The sequence below is a fragment of the Carica papaya genome, chromosome 2 (assembly GCF_054855325.1).
Source record: "Carica papaya isolate Zhongbai chromosome 2, ASM5485532v1, whole genome shotgun sequence".
In the NCBI taxonomy this organism is placed as follows: Eukaryota; Viridiplantae; Streptophyta; class Magnoliopsida; order Brassicales; family Caricaceae; genus Carica; species Carica papaya.
Window position 1 is genome coordinate 21,362,602 of NC_142310.1, and position 15,178 is coordinate 21,377,779.

A 15,178-nucleotide genomic window follows, 5' to 3' on the forward strand; every position below is an offset into this window, starting at 1 on the left:
TTTTTCTTTTTGTTTATAGGGTCACATCAATCCTTATTAGAATTTTTCAATATTAAAAACATGTGGAAAAAGTGGCAAAAAGGGGGGAAAGTCCCTTAGCAAGTCAACCATCTAGTCCTCAAGGCCACCTGCACGAGACGGTTGTCCCACATGTGCATAACACTATAAGCGTGCACGTTTAGCTCCATGCGTGATTTCTTATTGTGCGCTACGTTGTGTGATTCGTCCCTGCATGTAAACGATTCAATCCTTGATTGTGCAGGTTCCTTGTGCATATGCGATGTCCTCTAATGCGTCGCATGCGTGCGATTCGGCTACCCCATATAAAGATTCGTGCAAAAACTCCTTTCTTCATATAGCCTGGCCTTCCCATGTGTGCCTTGCACCTGCATGTACAGGTTTGGTTTTTTGCACGCGAGCCCGTTCCCACATGTGGGTTGAAGCTATCCAAGTGTGCAGACGAGCCAGCCCGACTTCCTTTGGTACGGTCTAGTTGCACTGTGGATCTTCACAGTCAAGAAATCTTGATCCTTCTTCGGTTTGGACTAAGGCTTGACCCACCTTCTTTCATGTGAAATTGCAGGTCAACGAGTTTCTTTTTGGGCCTCAAGTCACCTTCTAGTCTTGTGTTGGGCTTGTCTTGAGAAGTCTCCTATTTAGGAAAGTTTAGAGGGGTGTGCCAACATTCATGTTCAATATTATTCAATTTAGGGAACCAAATATACCCATAATTGTTACCTTCCTTGATGTGGACTTGGTGAAATTCTTTTATGCCAATTTTCGTCCGTGGATACTTCCTAATGTGCTCTTGAGACTAATTACTCCATAAGCGCTTACAATCTCTTGCTGTTGCATACCAACGAGTGTAGGGATTACGGAAATACACCCCCAAGTGAACTTTCCATTTTTTGCGGGACTTTTTTTTTATCCGTGGTCACATCATAAAGTCTCATATCTAACATTTTTCCTAATCTTTCATGGATAATATGGAAGCACCCAAAAAAAAGATCCAATCTCATTATTTTTGGTAAAGCAATTTCTATCTTGATTACTTTTCTAAAACTGTGGGGTAGGTCGACCTTTCTGGTTTTAACCTATCTTTATTTTCCCCGAGGTAGGCTGCCCTTTGTGAGTTTTCAGTCTATCTTTGTTTTCCCTAACTTTTATTTTTTTTTTCTTTTTCTTTTTCTTTTTTTTTAAAATGATGAAAATGATAAGCTTGATACATGAACTTGTATCTTATACTCTTTTCCTTGCAAAATAGAAGACATATTTTCTATAAAATATGTTATGAGCTAATAACAATATGAATTTGGACCTAGAATGAATAACAAGGTTAGGAATATGATGATTATGAGGGAAAATTAATAAAAGGACTATGAATAACAAAGGATAAGGAAAGTACACATTGACATTCTCTTGTTGCCTTCAAACGAATGCGTTGACAAGATTCTTAGTATAACTTGATGCCTCAACAATCAACACTATCACAATTGTCATATCCGTTATGATTTCCAGCTAAATGTCCCTTGTTTCCTTCAAGGTAGGTTGCCCTTTTAGGTTTCCGACCTAATTTTATTTTCTCACAAGGTAGATTGCCATTTGTGGGTTTTAAGCCTATCTTATTTTTTCTCAATTTTTTGTTTCTTTTTTTTTTTAGAAAGAAAGGAGGGGACTAGAGAAGATTTAATTTGTTAAGCATAATATCTCTTTGAAACATCAATATTTACTGGTTGTTTAAGGTCTTTCCCATCCATAGTTGATAAAATTAGGACTCCTCTATAAAGACCTTTTTCACCATCTATAGTGATGGAGATCAAGACATAAAACATAATGGAGCATGTGTGCAAAGAGATGAGCATAATATGAATGCACGTCAAGGTGTGAACATAACTCAAGATGCACATGAGCCATATAGGCTGAACATCATTATGCCAACTAAGTCACTCACTAGAGCACAAGCCAAGAGGCTCAAACAAACCTTTTATGCTTATGTTCAAGAATGTATCAATGAAAAATGAAAGTTCAAGTCGAATTTAGAGAGCCATGAAAGAACTGGGCCGAATTCACTAAGTCATCATGGAAAAGTAGCTCATTAATCTCATAGAAATCATTGTGTTGAATTTCCAAGCTCAAATTCATGAAAAATAAAGCCCAATTAATTAATTATGTTAGATTTATTTATTATTTTTTTAATGTGATGTGAGATCTTATGACACATGGGATTATATAGGTGTCATTAGCTAAGTGGGAGTTGGTTTCCATACAAGATTAATTATTATTTTTCCTATTGTGATTGAGAGTTGGTTTCCATATAAAAATAACTAATAAACATGGATTAATTATTTTTTTCCTATGATGATTGTGAATTAGTTTTTATGTAGGATTCATTAATCCACTGGATTAATTATTCTTTTTTCTATTAAGATTGACTTTTAGCATTAGATTAGATTTAAAAGTTAAGATTATTTCCTACTTTCTTAAGGATTGAAATTAGTTTGACATTCTCTATATAAGACTCTCTTTTATGTATTTTTCTTTATTATTCTATTAGAATAAAATAATTTCGACCAAAAGCTAGCTTTTATAATTTGTGAGATTCTTCAACCTTCTTGTGGCATCAAAATTGGTTTCAACTTAGTAAAGTTTCATGTGGCATTTTAATCAATTCTTTTTTCTTTCATTCAAATTACTTTAGTTTTAATTATAAATTAATTGTGAGTTAAGTAGAGACATTTTGTTTAGATTTAAGTTTTAATACTAATTGTGTATGCGTGAGTTTGAATTGCATGTTATCTTGGGTTTTGCGTCAAATTAGTATAAGAATTTAAACACTAGATAAATCTCAAAATTTATCTTGTTTACTTTATGTTATTCTTGTCCAACTGCAATAAAGAAAGATTGCATTATAAAGAAGCAATAATAAGAGATATTATAAAGTGGACATAATTCAATAATAAGAGATATTATAAAGAAGCAATAAAGAAAAATAAATCTGTTAAAAGTTTTACACTCAAAGTAATAGGATGATTTATTTTCCTTTTTTTAGTAAAAATAAAATTTTTTAAAAATTTTACAATAAAAAGAAACAGAAAGATTTAACTTATTTTTCTTAAATATCTTTTTAATTCTTTCTACTTAACTTATTTTTCTATTTAATGGACTTTTTAGATTTCTTATCTTTAATTATATTTTATGCATATTGTTAAGAATATTTTTAAATTGATGTGTATTCCATTGAATATTAAACTCTATATATATAAATTTTTTAAGAAGAAAATGAAATATATAATTAATTACAATTAATTATAAAATATATAATTTTTCCTTTAACTTGATTTGTTTCCTTTTTAATACATTGATTTATTTCCTCTCTATCATTCTAATTTATTTCCTATTTAATATTCTGATTTACTTCATTTTTAACACTATAATTCACCTCCTTTAATACTATAATTTCTTCCTCTTTAACACTCTTCCTCAATGTGAAGAATAAATATTGTCTATTTTCAGGTTTCCAATCTGAGTTTGCAATGTTGGGTTGCTTATATCTTTAATTAACATATCTGCAATTTGAGAATTTGTTACCATATATGGTTTACATATTAAGTCTTTGTCAAGTTTTTCTTTAATAAAATATTTGTTATCTCAATATGTTTTATTCGGTCATGTTGCATTGGATTATAAGATATACTTATGACCGACTTGCTGCCACATTATAGACACATAAGATTTTTCCACTTGATTCTAAAATTTTCCAAATTTTTTTTATTCATTATAGTTTACGTATCCCTTGTGTCATTATTCGAAATTTTGATTTTAAACTTATCTCGCAACTACATTGTGTTTCTTAATTCTCCAGGTGATTAGGCTGCCTATTAAGAGTCTGTAGTAGATCTACGAATCCTGCATAATCTGCATTAGTATAGACTTCTAAGAGCAATTTGTCATTTTTTATAAATATAATTCCTTTCTCTTATGGCCATTTTAAGTATTGACCCCTATAAGCTGCTTGTAGGTGCACTTCTTTTAAATTGTGCATGAATTGACTTATATACTTACTACATAGGCAATGTCTGCTCTTGCATGGGATTGGTAGATCAATTTCCAAAATAATCTCTGATATATTTTCTTATCTACTAGCGTATCTTTCTTTACTAAACCTAGATTATGATTAAGATCATAGGAGCATTAGCTGGTTTGAATGCTAATCACCAGTGTCTTTAACAAGTCATGATTGCATTCCTATTGATAAATAAAAATTTCAAACTTAGAACCGGGACAATTTCAATTTCCAAAAAATATTTTAATTTACTTAGTTTCTTAATTTCAAATTCTTTTGCTAAGTATTGTTTTAGTGTTTATTATTTCTTTTCATTATTTCCTACTATGATAATGTCATCTACATATACTGGGAGAACTATAACTACTCATGTTTCTGAGTGTTCGATCAAAAAGGTGTGCTCTCCTTAAGTTTGCTTAAATCCTAAATTTATTTTTACCTTTACAAACCTCTCAAATCATACTCTTGGTGATTGCTTAAGTCCATATAGAGCTTTCTTTAGTTTACACACCTTATTTAGTCCTACTCCTCTCTCAAATCTTGGTGAGATATTCATGTAAGTTTTTTCTTCTAAATCTTCATGCAAGAAGACATTTTTTTATATCAAATTATTATAACTGCATGTCAAAATAGGCAGCTAATGAGAACAAGATTCGTACAACATTTATCTTGCCTACTGGTGCGAATATCCAATGGTAGTCTATTCTATATGTATGGTCTTTTGCCATCAGTCTCACTTTATATCTTTCGATTGTTCTATCTATTTTATATTTGATTGAGAAAACTCATTTGTATCTCATTGATTTATAGTGTTTTGGTAAATCTACTATTTCTCCCGAGTTTGGTCTTTGCAAGTGTCTGCATTTCCATACTCAAAGTATTTTTTCATTCTTCACGAGACAATACCTAAGGTATTGTCTTAGGTATATACTTACTATTTACATTTGTAAAGAAATTTTTATGGGTTGATGAGTACTTATCAAATGATGTAAATTGTGAGACAAGATACAAAAGATGTTTAGTACATGCTTTTGTATATTTACGAAGTGCAATAAGTATATCATTATCAGATGATTGTACAAATTTTTTGAAACTTACCTTAGTTTCAGGATCAGTGTCAGATTCTTGGACTTACTTTTGGCTCAATATTCAGCATCTCCCTCCTTGTATGCACATGAAAAACTTAAAATCTTGTATGATCTCTAGATGATGAATTTTTAAGTTTTTCTTGTGGTTATGAGTTTTCTAATGGGTTCTGAGGATTATGTTGTGATGATGGTTTTGAGGTGTGTGACAACAGTGGTAGGTTAAAATTTATTGAAAATTATATATCCTTATTTACTAATATATGATCTTCCTGAAGATAATGTTGAATGATTCTTATTTAATAAATGTGACATCCTCATATAAATATAACTTTGGGTTGATTGATAGCAACATTTATACCCCTTTTAAGTAAAGGAATATTCCACAAATACATATTTTAGGACTTGGTGATCTAGTTTTTCCCTATGATGGGAATGAATAAGTAACACTCTGAAACCTTTACGCTTAAATGTGGTGTTAAACTCTATTATTTCGGATTTTATAGTCATTTAATTCATGTCAGTATTTAGAATTATTAGTATCTTACTGTAAACTAATTTTTATTATTTTAAATTATCATTATTTTATTTTATTTTCAAAATTATTTTGTTTAAAAGCATTTTCATGAGAAAAGAATGAGAGAAATATGAAGAAAATTGGAAAATGGGAAATGAGGGAAAAATCCCCCAAGCCTGTGGGAAAATAGCCAGCGGGCCCGCAGCCTGCGTGCTGACTCATCGTCATTGTGCGCACTAACATGCATGCAATCTGCGCATGATCACATCACGTAAGATTTGCGTGTGTTAGTGCTTGTGTGCGGCCTTGTGCGCGCAGTACTTTGCGTGCACGCTTACTCACTGTGCGCGCATTCCCTGCGCACTGTCAACGCACGGACACCCTTATCGTGCGGTCTTGTCCCATCCACCGATAGCTTCCTTCCACCCACCTGCCACATGTCCCTAGTGGATGGTTGCTACGTGGCAAGAATTCGGAACACGTCTCAAGCCTATTTAAAAAGCCCTTTTCTCTTCATTTCTCCCCCACTTTCATTTCTTCTCCCTTTCTTCCACTTTCTAGAGAACTTAGAGAAAGAAAGAAAAGTTTAAAGAGAGAAAAAAAACAAGAAAGAAGAAAAAGGAAATAGGAGTTCTCAACTTCGTTCAAAGATCACTAAGAGCCCTTTCCCCCTCCTCCCAAAGAGACTAATCAAACTAAGGTTTCAGTAAAAGATCTTTTGGTATTTTTTCTTACATTCCTAAGTAAGTTTTCTAGATAAGCTACATTGAGAATTTAAATGATCTTGATGCATAAACTTTTATCTTGATTGACTATTAGTTTGTTTGAGCGTGAAAACAGGGAATGATATGCATGATTGGTATAAAACATAATGATTCAAAACATGTGTGGGTTTGACCGACCCCTTTGCCTTGCCCTTGATAAGGGTGAAGAGAGTCATTCTTTGAGGTCGTGGCTCAGGAGTATGACTAAGTGGTAAAGTTCGGATAAAATGGGCCTTGGGCCGGATATGTTATTGGATCACTATTGATACTACCACTCGTATATGTTTCTATTATCAGGCTCCTTTTTACCCCACCAAGTATCTGAGAAGTTACAATTGGTATCAGAGCATGATTCTCGAAAAATCCCTTACACTAAGGTCTATAGTTTAGACTTAGAAAAACTTTAAGGATTTCTTATAATTAGAAACAATCTTTTTTCAATAGTCATCAAGCTTGTTGTCTCCTGTTTATAGGATTAATGACTCGAGGGAGACCTTCTGTAAAACGACCCCAGGCCTAGAATGCTCCAACCCGAGCTGAGCTTTCAAAGTTATTCCGAGCCATTCAAGTCTGACCGTTACTGTAAGTCATAACTGAGACGAGCTACTCCCTGCCAATTATTTTTATCCTGTAGATCAAACCATTTCCCAGAATATTTCTGAATTTAGGAGACTAAACCCTCCTTCCTTTGATTGTGGACCCGATCCCCTGGCCGCAGAAGCCTGAATTCTGCAAATAGAAAAAAATTTCTTTATTTTGGATCTTATATGAAGAACAGAACATCCCTTTAGTTGTTTTTATATTTCCTAATAAAGCTGAGCATTGGTGGTAGTTTAAGAAGAATGTTTTGCCAATTCCAACTACCTGGGATATCATTATGAATGTTTTTCTCGAGAACTTCTTTCCAATTTATGTTTGGGAGAAAAAGGAGAAAAAATTCCAAGACCTGCATCAAGAAAACATGACTTGATACCAGTATGTCATCCGATTTATTCAATTGTCCCAATTTGCTCCTATGATGGTAGTCATTGAAAGCCAGAAGGCTCGAAAATTTTTAAAGGGTCTTAGGGCAGATATCTTTAACTGTATTGCCATACTAAAACCCAGCTCCTATGTCAAAGTTCTAAAGCACGCCCAAGTGGCTGAAAAACTCGTTGCGGCCCAACATCAATGTATTACCCACATCTGTGCTCAACAGCAGCAAAAAAGTGGCTAACCCTGGCCCCGACCATGTTGATAAGAGACCCCAAATAGTACCTACTATGTTGCCCCCACCTCTTGGAAACCCCATTCAGCCTGCGCAACTATATCGACATTACGGACGAAATCATTGTGACTGGCTCTACCGTCATTTGAACAACTTTTGCTACAAGTGCGGGAGCACACAACATCATGAGAAACTACCCCCAGAAGCCCTGAGATGTTGTGAGGCCCGTTGCACAAGGAAGAGTCTTCCACCTCAACGAGCCTAGTGCGATAACTATACCGATCATTTTTCAAAGTACACTTTCTATTTATAATTCTACAGCTTGTGTCTTGATAGATACTAGTGCTACCCATTCTTTTATGTCATGTAGATTTGCAAGAAATTTGGAAATTAAAACATTAAAACCAGTTTTAATAATAGAAACGCCCTCTAGAGGAGCCCATATTGTTTATAAAAGCTGTAAAGTGAATGTTTCAAGTAAGGAGAAAACCATAGATATTATACTTTAGACTTTTTTAGATTTGACATAATACTTGGAATATATTGGTTATAAAACTATCGAGCTATCATCGATTGCGATAAGAAAATTGTAACCTTATGCTCACCTAAAAGAAAATAATCTTAAGACCTTAATAGGATTTTTGTTTTATAAATGAATATTCTTTGAATGTATTTACAAAATTTCCTATATATTATAACTGTATGAGAATGATTATTTCAAAACTTTGTTTATCTTTTTCTAACCTCTGTGATGCATAGGTGAATGGATCCTGAGCCACCAATTTAGACAATCTCCATTGTTTGTGACTTCTCGGATATTTTTTTAGCAGAGCTACTAGGTCGACCTCTCTGGTGATAGATTGAATTCTCTATCGACTTAGTCCTAGGGACATAACCTTTCTCAAAACCAGCCTACCGAATAGGTCAGACGAAACTTTTGGAGTTATGACATCAGATTACAGCATTGAGAGCAAAGAAGTTCATCAAATCAAGTCATTCCCCTTGAGGTGCTCCAATTTTATTTACGAAGAAAATTGATGGAACCTCAGACTATTTATTGACTATCGGGAGCTTAATCAAGTGACCATCAAAAGTAAGTACCTTTTGCTCCGTATTGACAACCTATTTAACCATTGTAGGGAGCATCTATCTTCTTTAAGATTAATCTCAGATCGAGCTACCACCAGTTGAGTGTTAAGGTCGAGAATATTCCTAAAATGACATTCCACTATAGATATGGCCAATTTGAGTTCAGGATCATGCCATTTGGATTGACCAATGCTCCTACTACTTGTATAGATCTTATGAACTGTGTTTTTAAGTATGCACTAGATCAGTACGTCATCATTTTTATTGATGAAATCTTGGTGTATTCTAAAAGCCCTCAAGAACTTGCAGTTCACTTAGTACAAGTGTTGGAGACCCTCCAACGACACCGACTCTATGCCAAGTTAAGCAAATATTCCTTTTGGTTGAATTGGATTTTTTTCCTTAATGATATGATTTCTGGAGATGGAGTTTATGTTGACCTTTCAAAGATCGAGGCTATCATTAATTGGAGCCAACAGACCAATATCACAAAAGTTTGTAGCTTTTTAGAATTGGTAGGATATTATCGGCGCTTCATCAAGGGATTCTCTTGTATTGCCACTCCCATGATTCGTCCCACCAAACAGGGTGTCATGTTTGATTGGGATGAAAAATGTGAAGAAAGTTTTGTTGAACTTTAAGCGTCGACTCTCCACTGCTCTGGTATTGATCCTGTTTGATGATACCATATGATTTTAAATTTTCTGTGATGCATCTCATGCTGGTATAGGATGTGTACTCATGCAGTATGGCCGAGTAATAACATATGATTTCAAACAATTAAAACCACATAAATGTAACTATCCCACACACGACCTCAAGCTTGTTGTCATTGTGTTTACTTTGAAAATATGGTGTCACTATCTGTATGGTCAGACTTGTGAAATTTATACTGATCACAAAAGTCTAAAGTATCTGTTTTCCTAGAAGGAGTTAAACATGAGACAAAAATATTGCATGGATTTCTTGAATGACTACAATTGTAAGATCTTGTACTACCCAAGTAAAGGTAATATAGTTGCAGATGCCCTTAGTCAGAAGGACTCAGTCATGTTGGGCCAGTTGATGGCTTCTAATTAGAGGATGCTCGAGACAATTCAAGGTCTTCGATTGAACTACTACGCAATAGTGCATACCTTACCCAGATCCAGATCCAGTCCAGTCTCTTCATAAGAATTTGAGAAGCTTACTCAACAAATCTTGAGATTTTGAAGCACATAGACAAGTTTGACTCTAAAGAAGTCTGCGACTTTAGAATAACTGATGATGGATTGTACAGATTCTGAGATCGAATATGGGTACTTAGTGACCCCAAGCTCAGATCGGATAGTCTGAAGGAGGCCTGTGCTACCCTGATAGTACCAAAATATATCGAGATATGAAGCGTCGTTACTAGTGCCCTGGTATGAAGAAAGATATTATTGAGTATGTCTCTCGGCGCCTCATTTACCAAAAGATCAAAGCAGAGCTTCAGGGACCTGGTGATCTTTTACAAGGTCTCCCCATCCCCGAATAAAATAGAGCACGTGACCATGAACTTCATCACTGGTTTGCCAAGGACATTCATATCGTGACGCTATTTGGGCCATTGTGAACAGACTAACCAAGTCCGTCCATTTTCTTACAATCAAGACTACAAACTCAACCAGTAAGTTAACCCGGTTATATGTTGAGGAGATTGTCTGACTCCATGGTGTTCCTACTTATGTGGTTTCAAACTGGGATCATTATTTCACCTCTCATTTTTTGGGAAGTTTCCAAAAACCCCTCGGCTCGTTCTTCAGCACTGCTTATCACCCCCAAATTGATGGGCAGTCTAATAGACCATACAGATGTTTGAGGACATGTTGCGCATCTGTGTACTGAACTTTGGTGGCAGTTGGGATCAGTACCTCTCCCTTATCGAGTTTGCTTATAACAACAGTTATCACTCTAGTATCAGTATGACTCCATTTAAAACTCTCTATAGTAGGTCCTCTCGATCCTCAACCTGTTGGAAACAGGCATCTTCCTGTAACAAATTATGTCCAAGAAACTATTGACAAGGTTACTGTCATTCGAAAGCACCTCATCACTACCTAGAGTCATCAGAAGAGTTATGTCAACAACCGAATGAGAGCTTTGAAATTTGTTATTGGTGACCATGTTTTCTTTAAGATCTTTCCATACAAGGGAATGATGGAATTTGAAAAGAAAGAAAAGTTGAGTCCTCGCTTTGTTGGATCTTTTGAGATCCTGGAGCATGTAGGTCCCGTGGCATATCGTTTTGTGCTACCTGCGAAATATGCCACTCTACACGCTCAAAAAGTATCACTATGATCCTTCTCACATCATCCCGCATCCGAAAACTCTTATCTGTTCGGACATGACTTATACTATATACCTTACGGAGATCATTGATTGGACGAATAAAGTTCTATGCAATAAAAGGATTCCTATGGTCAATTTGTTATGACAGTATCATACTCCGAAGGAGGCCACATAAGAAGTAGAAGAAGAAATGGAGGACAAGTTTCTCAAACTGTTTTAAAAGCTTTTTTAATTTGGATGACTAAATTTTTATAAAGTGGAGAGAATGTAACACCTCAAAACCTTTATGCTTCAACATGATGTTAAAACTCTATTATTTTGGGTCTCATGGCCATTTAACTCCTGTTAGTATTTAGAATTATCAGTATTTTGCTATAAAGTAATTTTTATTATTTTAAATTATCTTTATTTTCAAATTTATTTTGTGTAAAAGCATTTTCAGGAAAATAAGAGAAATTGGAGGAAAATCGAAAAATTAAAAACGAGGGGAAAATCCTCAAACTCACATGAAAACAACCAGCGGCCCCCCGGTCATCCACCCACGAACGCGTGCGTTGGTGTGCGCACCTGCACGCACGTCACTGTGCATGCTCGTATGCACGCATCCTACACGTGATCATGTCGCACAGGCTTTGCAAGTGTCTGCACACGACACCGTGCGCATATGCCAGCTCGCCAGCGCCAAGGCACGGCACTGTGCGCACGCCAATGCCTACTACTATGTGTTGTGCGCGCATGCCTTGGGTGCTACCAACATGTGGACACCCCACCGTGCGATCTTGTCCCATCCGTCAACAACTTTCTTTCACCCACCCGCCACGTGTCCCTCATTAATGGTTGTCATGTGACGAGCATCCAAAACACCTCCCAAGCCTAATTAAGGAGCACTTTTCTCCTCATTTCTCCCCCACTTTCATTTCTTATCCATTCTTCCACTTTCAAGATAACTTAGAGAGAGAAAGAAAATAAAAAAGAAGAAAAATGAAGTAAGAGTTCCCAACTTCATTCAAGGATCACTAAGAGCCCTTTCATCCTCCCAAAAAGACAAATCAAGCTAAGGTTTAGGTAAGGAATCTTTTCATATTTTCTCTTACATCCTTAAGTAAGTTTTCTAGATAAGCTACATTGAGCATGAAAACATGAAATGATAGGCATGATTGGTATAAAACATGATGATTCAAAACATGTGCAGGCTTGAACCTTTGCCTTGCCCTTGATAAGGGTGAGGAGAGTAATTCTTTGAGGTCATAGCTCAAGAGGATGACTAGATGATCAAGTCCGGATAAAATGGGCCTTGGACCTGATAGGTTATTGGACCCCCATCGAGTTCAACATATGTGATCGTGATGAATGAAAGCTAAATAAGAATGAGAAAAAAATAAAAAAATTGTTTAACTATTATCTCTGATGGGTTTTTCTCTCCTTCTACTCTATATTTGAAAATATTGGTGAACCACTCTTTGTGAATGAGATTGGTGTTCCCTCTGACGAGAATGGATTCACAATGTAATATGTAAGGTCATAGTAGTGAAGTACAGTTGTGATCAATAGATTATACCCAATAAGAAATTGAACTGATTGTTATTCACAGTGGTAGTTGGGGATCTCCTCTACCCCCAGTAACTATATGTTGGAATGGTTTCGTGCAGAGGTCAATAAAAGACATAAATAAAACCAACTAACTGAAATATGACTATGATAGTTTTTGATACTTTAAGGTGATTTTGTATGATGGTTTTTCTTTATTACCATAGCCTACTTATGCTCTTAGTTGGTTCAACTAGTTTTTATTTTAATGCATGATTGTGATTTGATTATCTTTTCTCTCTATCTTTACTATTCAGTACAGTAACAATGTTCAAACATTATAAAAGGTTTTACTAAATATTTTAAAACAAACTCATCATGCGATGAACTACTAAGGTAAGTAATTTATTTAAATATGGATGTTTTTATTTAAAATAATCAGTTTTGTAAACCTTAGTAGTATAGTTTAAATATTATTTCCTTTACTAAGTTATATGAAACTCACCCAAATTTCTACCCCTTTTCAAATGATAGAAGTAATGATTCGCTCATTGAATTGCACCTTGAAACTTGTTTGGATCCTTTCATGGATCCTTAGGATGGTTATGAGTGTTACATTTTATCTGCACTCTGATGAAACTTTTTGTGTATTCATATTTTGGTAACCAAACTTCTTGGCCTCAAGTGTAACCATTAAACCTTTATTTTGTTGTAAGATTTTTTATTTTTCGCTGCATGTATACTTTATTGTTTGCACTCATATCTGTTTCTGTTATCAGGCTCCTTTTTACCCCACCAGGTATCTGGGATGTTATAAAATATGAATAAAAATAGCAAATCCAAGTATATGAAGGACCAAATTGTTTGTGATATTTACTGTTGGATAAAACCATTATCATGTTTCAAGAGGACTTTGAAGTCAAACCTACATACGGGTAGACGATTAATAATATAGGTGGCAATATGAATATTTTTGCTCTAATATTATTTTGGGATGTTGTTTTAGAAGAGAAAATGTCATGACAATAGTTAAAATGTGACTATTTTTATGTTTCGTTACTTTATCTTGTTACTGAGTATGAACTTATGATGATTCATGACAGATTCCTTCATGATGGAAGAATAAGGAAACTATGTGATTGAAAAACTTTTTGGCATTATCGACACAAAATTTCCTTATAAATGTTCTAAATTGAATTTTTATCACATTGCAGAATACACCGGATCATATGGCTTAGTTTTTAAATAAACTATTCATAATTATTATTCAAATATTGAGATACTGAATTGATCCTTGATATTTGAGTTGTCTCTCCTTATTTTGTTCTTCATGTTTGTCTAAAATTCTTCTATTCTCCCTCTAAAGTCTTTATTTTATCCCATATTTCCCTCTACCTATCTAATTTTTTATTCTTTTTCCTATATTTTTTATATGTTTCTCTATATTGCAAGAAAATTGTGGTTCTACTATTACTTGTCCTCTATTAACTCTTCTTTTAAAAAGTGGGAATGCTCGATAACAAACACTTTTTGTTCCTCAAATCGTAGAATTAATATCATCTAGTTTTCTTAGAATGCATATCAAAGAAACACTTATCTAACCTAGATTTTATTTTTCATATTGTAGAGGTCAAAAGAAGCCACACAACCCTAGATTTCCAAATGAGAAAGAATTTACGAATTGCTTGTCCATAATGATATTGGCAAATATATGGCAACATGTAAGATATAGACCCAAAACAGTATTAATAAAGATTTGTTACTCATCATGGTCTTAACAAAATTCAGTTTCTCTTTATAAACACACCATCCATTTATGGTGTTCCATGCAGAGTCTATTGAGAGAGTTTCATTCTCCTTTAATGTAATCCAAAAACCTAGAACTCAAGTATTCTCCACCTCAATTTGATCAAAGTGTTTTAATACTTATTCCAAGTTGTTTCTCTACTTCATTCTGCACTCCTTATATTTTTAAAAGGCTTACAATTCACACTTGAATAACTATATATATATTCAAACTAAGAGGAATCATCTACAAAAATTTGAAGCAAAAGCAACCAACCTTATGTATTGTTTATATATTCTACTTATTTAATAATTGTCACTAATATACATGATGTCTTTTTGAACATTGATTCCTTTGACGCAAAAGAAATCATAGGTAAAATTCAATCTTTGGAAAAGAGAAAAATCAAGAGCGCTTTCAAAATTCAACTTCAATAAGGATTGATTTGGAATAGAATGATAAGGACATATTTATGCATGTGTTGATTTATGAGGAACCCTTCCTATTCAGCTTTTGGATCCCCCTCCATTTGTGGGTTGCATCTGTACATGAGTATATCAATGTTAGACCTTCAACATATCCCTATTGTTTGGAGATATCTTACAAGTTTTCTCATCCTTTGGCACATGTGTCTATTTTAGAGGTTAGGGAAATATCATATTTTACTAGCAAGGCTCCTCTTGCAGTGGTTAGACTCTTTGCAGATTAAGTGCAAATTTAGCTTCTAGTAGCAAAGAGTCTAACCATAGTGCAAATTTCAGAACCCAGAAACCTATATGTTTGATCGCCATCCTCCAAAATAGAAGACAACATCTCGTTTTACTCTTTTC